This window comes from Peromyscus maniculatus, chromosome X, assembly GCF_049852395.1.
Source record: "Peromyscus maniculatus bairdii isolate BWxNUB_F1_BW_parent chromosome X, HU_Pman_BW_mat_3.1, whole genome shotgun sequence".
Classification (NCBI taxonomy): domain Eukaryota; kingdom Metazoa; phylum Chordata; class Mammalia; order Rodentia; family Cricetidae; genus Peromyscus; species Peromyscus maniculatus.
In genome coordinates, this window is record NC_134875.1 from 49,050,115 (window position 1) to 49,058,713 (window position 8,599).

Genomic DNA, 8,599 nt, shown 5'->3' on the forward strand with positions numbered 1-8,599 from the left:
CAAAAATAGACAAACCACCATCGAATGTTCTTTACGGTTTCCACGGGATGGCTAAAAGGGGAGAAAGACTAATTCCAAACCAGGAATGGCCAGCTAAAAGCCAGAGTTCTCAATCGCAGCCTGGCGGTGGGCCAAAATGGGAAGGCAAACAATCACGGCACAAGGAGCTGACCTTTTTCTTTGTGTGCTCTGCTAGGAAATTCTGTCTTGGAGGACTCAGTAAAGTGGCGGGCATGTTGGCAGGGCCTTTTGTTCCTTCACCCAGGAATCCTGTAATCTAATAGTCTCCGTGGTGCTGGAAACAAGATCATAGGGGCATGGCTTGTCTGGAGAAGGAAATTGAGCCGGGCCAGGGTGCTTGGAAGAGCTCCAGATGCAAGCTGTGGGCCTGGTTCCCCAGATAGTCTCACCCAGACAACAGAGGCCTGAGCAGGCCCTGGGTACTTCTCCACACCTTGTTTCTTAAGACATTAATTCAGTCATTGTGCCTCCCTAGGCTTTTCAGTTGTAAATTTGAGTTAGATGTGGTCAGGATTCAAAACCCTAACATAGCATTCTCTTTAGACTTTGGTCAATAAAAAGTTTTTGCACCCCAATAAGCCTTTCTGCTGATGCAGCAATCAGACCAAATTAGAAAAAGCCCCTGGTTTAATGGGTAAAGTGCTCCTGGGTGATTTTCCAGCCCCAGAGAGGAGTCGCGAAAGAGAGACTGAAAAACCACCTATCTGTTTTCTGGGATGCAGTTTGAATACCCTGTGGAAGTGGTCTTGTGAATCGCTGGCAGAACTTTCTGAGGTGAGGGGCAGAGTCCACCAGAACAGTCAACTGGCCACTCTAAATATCTTTGACTGTTATTACTTCCCCACCCACAAAATGTAGGAAATAATGCTATGTGGATCTTATGGAACAATGTAATATATACACATATGATGCATACACCTACTTGATAATAAGTATTTGTCAAATCAATTAATAAATAATATGACCTGTCACTAGGGGATGATTTTGAGGTATATGTTAGGTTTCTTCCCCAATAACACATTACATGAAGCCACTTAACAAGGCAAATTATTCTAAGACAGGCCAGCAAGTAAAAAGGCTCTTTCCAGCCCATATGGTGGATGGAGAGACCTGACTCCCATGAGTTGTCTTCTGACCTCTACTCACCATGGCATGAGTATGCGCACATGTGTACACACTAAGTAAAGAAGTGTAATAGAAATGATTCTTTCTGGGCTGCAAAACTGGCATCAATGGACTATACCATCTAGCACTAACTCTACAACTTCTGTTTCACCCCATGGAGACTATTCTGACCAGAAATAGGTATCTTGACATACTGGTGGGGAACATGTCATGGATAAAGGAAAAAAATCTCGGGACTGGAGAGATGGCTCAACTGTGAAGAACACTGTCTGCTCTTCCAGAGGATCCAGACACAATTCCCAACACCCACATGGCAGCTCACAACCGTCTGTAACTCCAGCTCCAGGAGATTTGACACCCTTACACAGACATACATACAGGCAAAACACCGATGAATATAAAATAAAAACAAATAAATCATTTTTAAAAAGGTAAAAATACCAACTAATGTTATGAATACCTAAATGATATAAAAAGAGGAACAGGCCAGGTGGTGGTGGTGGCGGCAGTGGTGGCGCACACCTTCAATCCCAGCACTTGGGAGGCAGAGGCAGGCTGATCTCTGTGAGTTCAAGGCCAGCCTGGGCTACAGAGTGGGTTCTAGGAAAGGCGCAAAGCTACACAGAGAAACCCTGTCTTGGAGAGAGAGAGAGAGAGAGAGAGAGAGAGAGAGAGAGAGAGAGAGAGGAACAATCATTCCTTATAGGGGAAAGAAACCATGTACATATCCATAAACACATGGAGAATGCTGCATACAATCAATCTCTCTCCCAAACCCCAGACTTCTAACCTCTAGCACACAAGACAGAAGACATAGACCAATGGGACAGGCAGTTAGTTTAATAACTCTGTAAAAATGTTTTTGTCAAAAAGTTTAGGTCAGGATCAAGGCAGAGAAAATAATAGCATCAACTTTCTCTACCTTCATTTAAAAAATCACTTTTCTTCCCACATTCTTAGTTCCCATTTTAGCTGGGTGGCAGTGGCACACACCTTTGATCTCAGCACTTGGGAGTCAAAGCCAGGCAGATCTCTGTGAGTTTGAGGTCAGCCTGGTCTACAGAGTGAGATCCAGGACAGGCACCAAAACAACACAGAGAAACCTATCTCCAAAAACAAAACAAAAACAACAACAACAACAACAACAACAACAAAACCCTTAGTTTCCATCTTTTAAAATCTCTTGTCTTTGAAGGTAGTAAGATAGTCACAAGTCTTTTTTAAAAAATAAACATCAAAGCTAGACTAACAAAGCTCTGTGCAATTAGAAGTGCTGTGGGATAATGCTCTTGTACACTGTAAAAATTCATCACTCGAATTGGTTTAATAAAACATTGATTAGCCAGTAGCCAGGCAGGAAGTATTGGCTTGGTAAGCAGACTAGGAGAATGCTGGGAAGAGGAAGGGCGAAGGAGTTACAAACCAGACACAGAGGAAGCAAGATGGCAAGGCAGAACTGAGAAAAGGTAAGAATTATGGGTTAATTTTAAGTGTAAGAGCTAGTCAGTAATAAGCTCGAGCCAATGGCCAAGCAGTTATAATTAATATAAGCTTCTGTGTGGTAATTTGGAAAGCATCTGCTGGGTATTTGGGAGTTGTTGGTGGAACAGAAACTTCTGCCTAAATGAAGGACCTACAGTGAGTGGTCAGTAAGCATTTTGAATTTTCTTCTTCTACATGCCTGTTAGCAGTATTTCTGTGTCTCAACAGTTAGCTCTGTCCTGCCAGCCAGCTCTCAAATAACCACAGAGACTTAATATTAATTATAAATGCTTGGCTGATAGCTTGGGCTTGTTACTAACTAGCTCTTACAACTTGAACTAACCAAAATTTATTAATCTATGTGCTGCTACATGGTTCATAGTTTTTATCTCATTTTCTACATGCCCTGCTTCCTCTGCATCTGGCTGGCAACTATCCTTCTTCATCCCAGTGTTCCCTCAGTCTGGCTCTCCCACCTAACCTCTTTCTGTCTAGCTATTGGACAGTTAGCCCTTTATTAAACCAATGAGAGTAACATATGTTCACGGTTTACAAAAGGATTATTCCACAACACATGCTAACTGCTAATATTCTTTGTTTTTGTTTTTATTTTGTTTTGTTTTCAAGACATGATTTCTCTGTGTAGCCCTAGCTGTCCTGGAACTTCCTCTGTAGACCAAGCTGACCTCAAACTCACAGACATCCACTTGCTTCTGCCTCCCTAGTGCTGGGATTAAAGGCATGTGCTACCACACCTGGCAACTGTTAATATTCTTTATGGTAACATAAGTGGTCTCAAGTTGGTAACATGGATTGGTCTCAAGTTGCTATGTCTATCTGTACACAATTATACATGCAGAGCTATGGCTATTATGATTAGAATCATTTACCATACATAGATTACCCTTTGATGTAGTTTCAGCTTGACACTCTGTGTACATTGGTCCTCCCAAGACTTTTGTAGAGTGAATGACCGTAGTACTAATTGTGGCACACCTCATGTTTTGTCTGTTGCAGTTTCCTCCAAGAAATTATAATCTACATCTTAAAGTTAGGATGCATTGATAGTACCTTTTTCTGTTCAGCCAGCTTCTGTAAGTACCAATTTTCATTACCACATTGCAGTGTGTGAGTACTGGGCAGTTATCTATTTTCCATTCTAGCAAGGCTTTGTTTCAAAATAAAGTGGCTGTGTTCTGGGAACAGATCTGTCATTGAAATTTTCATAATACAGTTCCTGGACTCTGCTAGCAAAGCAGATGTACTTCATCATACCTTGCATCTACACCGTGATTCTGAGTACACATGTCATTTTATCCAGGAATCAATTCCAGAGGATTTCTGATGGTAAGTCTCATTTCAGAGGATGGCATAATAGCTACCTTTGACAGCTTTTGTCCAGAAAGATGAACATGGCAACAGACTCCCTGCTTACTTACTCTCTCAGTGGTCAACTGCACCAGGCAGAGTGCTCTGACCAGTTACAATTTTCATTTGTGACTCACTTCTGCCTTTGCTGTCTCTTCCCAAAAGTGCCACCTCATTCCTAAGCTCAAATTTTGTATACTTTCTTCCAGGAGCATAAATGGTTCCATAAATCTTGTTATGTGAGAGAGAATGGTGGGTGGCCAGGAAACCGGAAGTGATACATCCAAGCCACAGACAGAAAGAAACATGCAGGCAGCTTGAAGGTTTCACTCAAAGAACTTTCTGGATACCAGCTGGTAAGACTTCTGGAGACCAGGTTATGCCAGTTCTAGCCAAGGCTTGGCATGTGCCTACGTTTAAATTTAAGAGGTAAGGACAATGTGCAAAATCTCATACTTTCCTTCCTCCTGTTTCTTTCCTCGTCTTAGAATGTTTGCTATGGAAGGACACAGCTCATCAGAGGACTTTCTCCAATCGAATGCCAAAATGGCCACTCATTTTTAAACATCAATACATTTTCTGAGGGGCGGGGGGAATATAGTGTTTAAGAGCATGGACCCCAGCGCCAAACTCTAGGCTCGAATTCTGGTCTGTATCCCCTTGGCATAGATCCTTTGGGCCAATTACTTTACCTGAAACCCTTGGTTTTCTCTTCTATGATGTGGCATTAAAAACACAACATACCTCATGTGTTCTGATGAGGATTTTACTAAACACATTATACATGTGTGTGTATATGTACATGTGTCTTAAAACAGTGGGTTTTTGTTGTTGTTGTTTGCTTATTTGGTTGGTTTTGAGACAGGTTTCTTTGTGTAGTTTTGGCTGTCCTGGAACTCACTCTGTAGACCAGACTGGTTTTGGATTCACAGAGATCCACCTGTATCTGCTACCAGAGTGCCAGGATTAAAGGCATGTGCCACCACCGCCCAACTAAAACAGTGTTCGAATGATTTGGGGGCTGGAAATCTATTAAGAGCCTGTACCATTCTTCCAGAGGATCTGAGTTCAAGTCCCAGTACCCATATCAAGTGGCCCACAACCACCTGTAATTTCAGCTCCAGCGGGGGGATCCAACAACTCAGGCCTCTGCAGGCACCTTCACTGAGGTGCTCACACACACAAATACACACACTAAAAAGGAAAATAAATTTTAAATAAGTTAATAAATCTTAAAAAAATCATAATGACTTCATTATTATTTCAAAGATTTTTTTATGTCTGTAAGTATTTGCCTGCATGTATGTAAGTGAACTTTGTCCATTCTTGGAGTCTGAAGAGGCCAGAAGAGAGGTCCACATTCTCTGGAACTGGAGTTACAGCTGGTTGTGAGCTGGATGGGAAGAGGGGGAATCTGTGGTTGGTTTGTAAAGTGAATAGAAAATTTCTTTTTTTAGATAATTTTTTTAATTATTAAGAGATTTTCTATTCATTTTACATACCAACTGTTGCTAGAGTTTTCCTGCCTTGCCCACAGTCAGGACAAATCTTTGTCACCCGCCAGTCCCACAGCCGCTCAGACCCAACCAAGTAAATACAGAGACTTATATTGCTTACAAACTGTATGGCCGTGGCAGGCTTCTTGCCAACTGTGCTTATAGCTTAAATTAGTCCATTTCCATAAATCTATACCTTGCCACGTGGCTGGTGGCCCACCGGCATCTTCACATGCTGCTGGTCATGGCGGTAGCTGCAGCCAGTCCTTCTGCCTTCCTGTCCTTTTATTTCTCCTCTCTGTTAGTCCTGCCTATCCTTCCTGCCTAGCCACAGCCGATCAGGTTTTATTTATTGATCAATCAGAACAACTTGACATACAGACCACCCCCCAGCACAGCCAAGTGCAGACCATCTCAGACACCTGCACTCAGGCCCATGGTCCTAATCATCCTCTATGCGGACCTGCTGGGTAACGCCACAAAGAACCCAAGAAGGGCTCCCACAGGACATACAGAACATCCCACAGCAACCAACCACAGATTCCCATCCTCCCTCCTCCAGCCCCCCAGTTTCTCCCCCCAACGCACCCCCCATTCCCACCTCCTCCAAAGCAAGGTCTCCCATGAGGAGTCAGCAGAGCCTGGTACATTCAGTTGAGGCAGGTCCAAGCCCCTACACCTATACCAAGGCTGCACAAAGGGTCTCACCATAGGCACTAGGCTCAAAAAAGCCGGTTCATGCACTAGGGACAGGTCCCAATTCTACCGCCTGGGAGCCCCCTAAACAGTTCAAGCTAAACATCTGTCTCACCTATCCGGAGGGCCTGGTCCAGTACCATGGGGGCTCCTCAGCTATTGGTCCACAGTTCATACATTTCTACTAGTTTGGTTGGCTGTCTCTGTACTTTCTCCCATCATGGTCTCGATATCTCTTGCTCATAGAATTCCTCCTCTCTCATCAATTGGACTCCTGGAGCTCTGCCTGGGACCTGGCCGTGGATCTCTGCATCTGCTTCCATCAGTCACTGGATGAGGGCTCTATGATGACAGTTAGGGTATTCAGCCATTTGATTACAAGAGTAGGCCAGTTCAGGCACCCTCTCCACTGTTGCCAATAGTCTATGGTGGAGTCATCTTGTAGATTCCTGGAAACTTCCCTAGCACTCTGTTTCTCCCTAGTCCCATGATGTCTTCATTTATCATGGGGATCTCTTTCCTTGCTCTCCCACTCTGTCTCTGTTCCAGCTTGAACCTCCCGTTCCCCTATGTTCTCATCCCCCATCCCTTGCCCTCCATTATTATTTCTTAATAAAAAAAAAAACCATGACAATAAAAAAAGACACTGTAAGAATAACAAATGACCTTAACTGCTGGGCCATCTTGCCACCTCCTCATCATCTTCCTCCTCCTCCTCCTCATCATCATCATCATGACCCAGGTTCTCCAATGCTCTGTCTCATAACTGTCATGGATCTTACACATTGCCTTTGGACTTTGATGGCCTGTGTATTGTTCCGACAGTATGTTTAACATCCTAGCCTTAGAGTATACTTAGGTCTGTGAGCACATTCACAAGGCTGTCTTAGATCTCTCTTTTGGTGGCTCTGGGAATCCCCGTGGTACAGAACCATCAGAGCAAACCCTAAACTCCCGAATCTGCAAGGGATTAAGTAGAATTCAAAGAGCAAGGGAAATGAAACCAAGCAGTCAATGGAAGGCTGCCTAACACATCACAGAGCCCTGCAGGCCAACCGGAAGTAGACAACCAGAGCTACCCTCTTGGCTTGTGGTGTGCTCGCTCTGTTCCATTCACCGTTATGCCTGTCTCTCTCCCATTGCCTCACCCTTAAAAAACTCTTAGGAGTGCCGACGCCGAAAGGCTCGTGGTGTTTCTTCGTGGGTGGTGACTCACTGCAGAACAGGAATCCTTTGCCACAGGGGGAGGAAAAGAGCCGGCTGTGTGCAGGGGCATGCTGAAGATTGCCTTCCAGATAATCAAAAGAAGCAAAAGTAGGCCATGAGAACATGGGGCAGCTCGCCCAAGATCCTCACCTCAGGCCCTTGGCTATGGCATTGCCTGCATGTGAGAGAGGAGCAGGAAGGGCCCAAATCCCATCCATCGAGGGTAGAGTATAAGCGACTCAGAGAGGGCATTAAAACCAAAGGCCTTCTTGACGACTTAAACCTGAATCTGTAAGATTTATAAAGAAGAACAGGAAACGGAGAGAGATTGGAGCTGGGCGCCTTCCCTGTCCCTGGCCTCCAGGAACTTTGGGCTTTCAGGATGCTCTTTCTCTGAGTAGCTCTCAACTATGCCTCAGTGTTCGCACGCGCGCACGCACGCACGCACACACACAACGCACAGCGTCCCCACAGTTAATCAGCATGGAGTCACAGCGCGAAGCTTGACATCCTCCACAGCATGACTTAGGCTCCCTCTGCCAGACTACTTCCTGTGGTCTCCATGCATTTTCAGTGTCCAGGCACAAGGAGCAAATGGATGTAGGAGGCTATACTTTCCCTTCTTTCTCACTGGGGTATGGGCAGTTCCCATCCTCCTCCCCGCTGTGTTCCTAAAATTCCTTCCCAGGGAAAGATATAAGCAACAACGTCTACCCTCTCCTAAGGTCCCACTGACAAAATAGAGGTACCTTTCCACCAAAGTTCATTCTGGGGGAACCAGTGAGTTTATTGGGCTCCCTCACAGAGCACACGTGAGGGTTCACTTACAGTGGTGTGAGTGCCCCCCACCACAGACTGCACCTGGAAAACCTTCCCCCAGCCGATGAGGGCTTTCCCATAGCCTCATAAATGGAGCCTCTCCCTCCCCCTCGCCCCCACACTTCCCATATACTCTAAGCCCTCCTTGAGGTCAGGTCCAGGCAAGGCAGAGTTGCATACAACAGTGATAAGGAGTTGGTCAGGTGTGGCTCTTGTGATCCTCCGTGAGGGGGTGTAAGGAGTCAACCAGCCCAGCTCAGCTAGCCCTTTTGACAGATGGAACAGCTGAACTACCCAAGAGAGCAGTCAATCGACTCACAGGACAGTCACTCACAACACCCCCCCCCCACATTTATCATTTGCTACGTTCTTCCTAAACACCACTG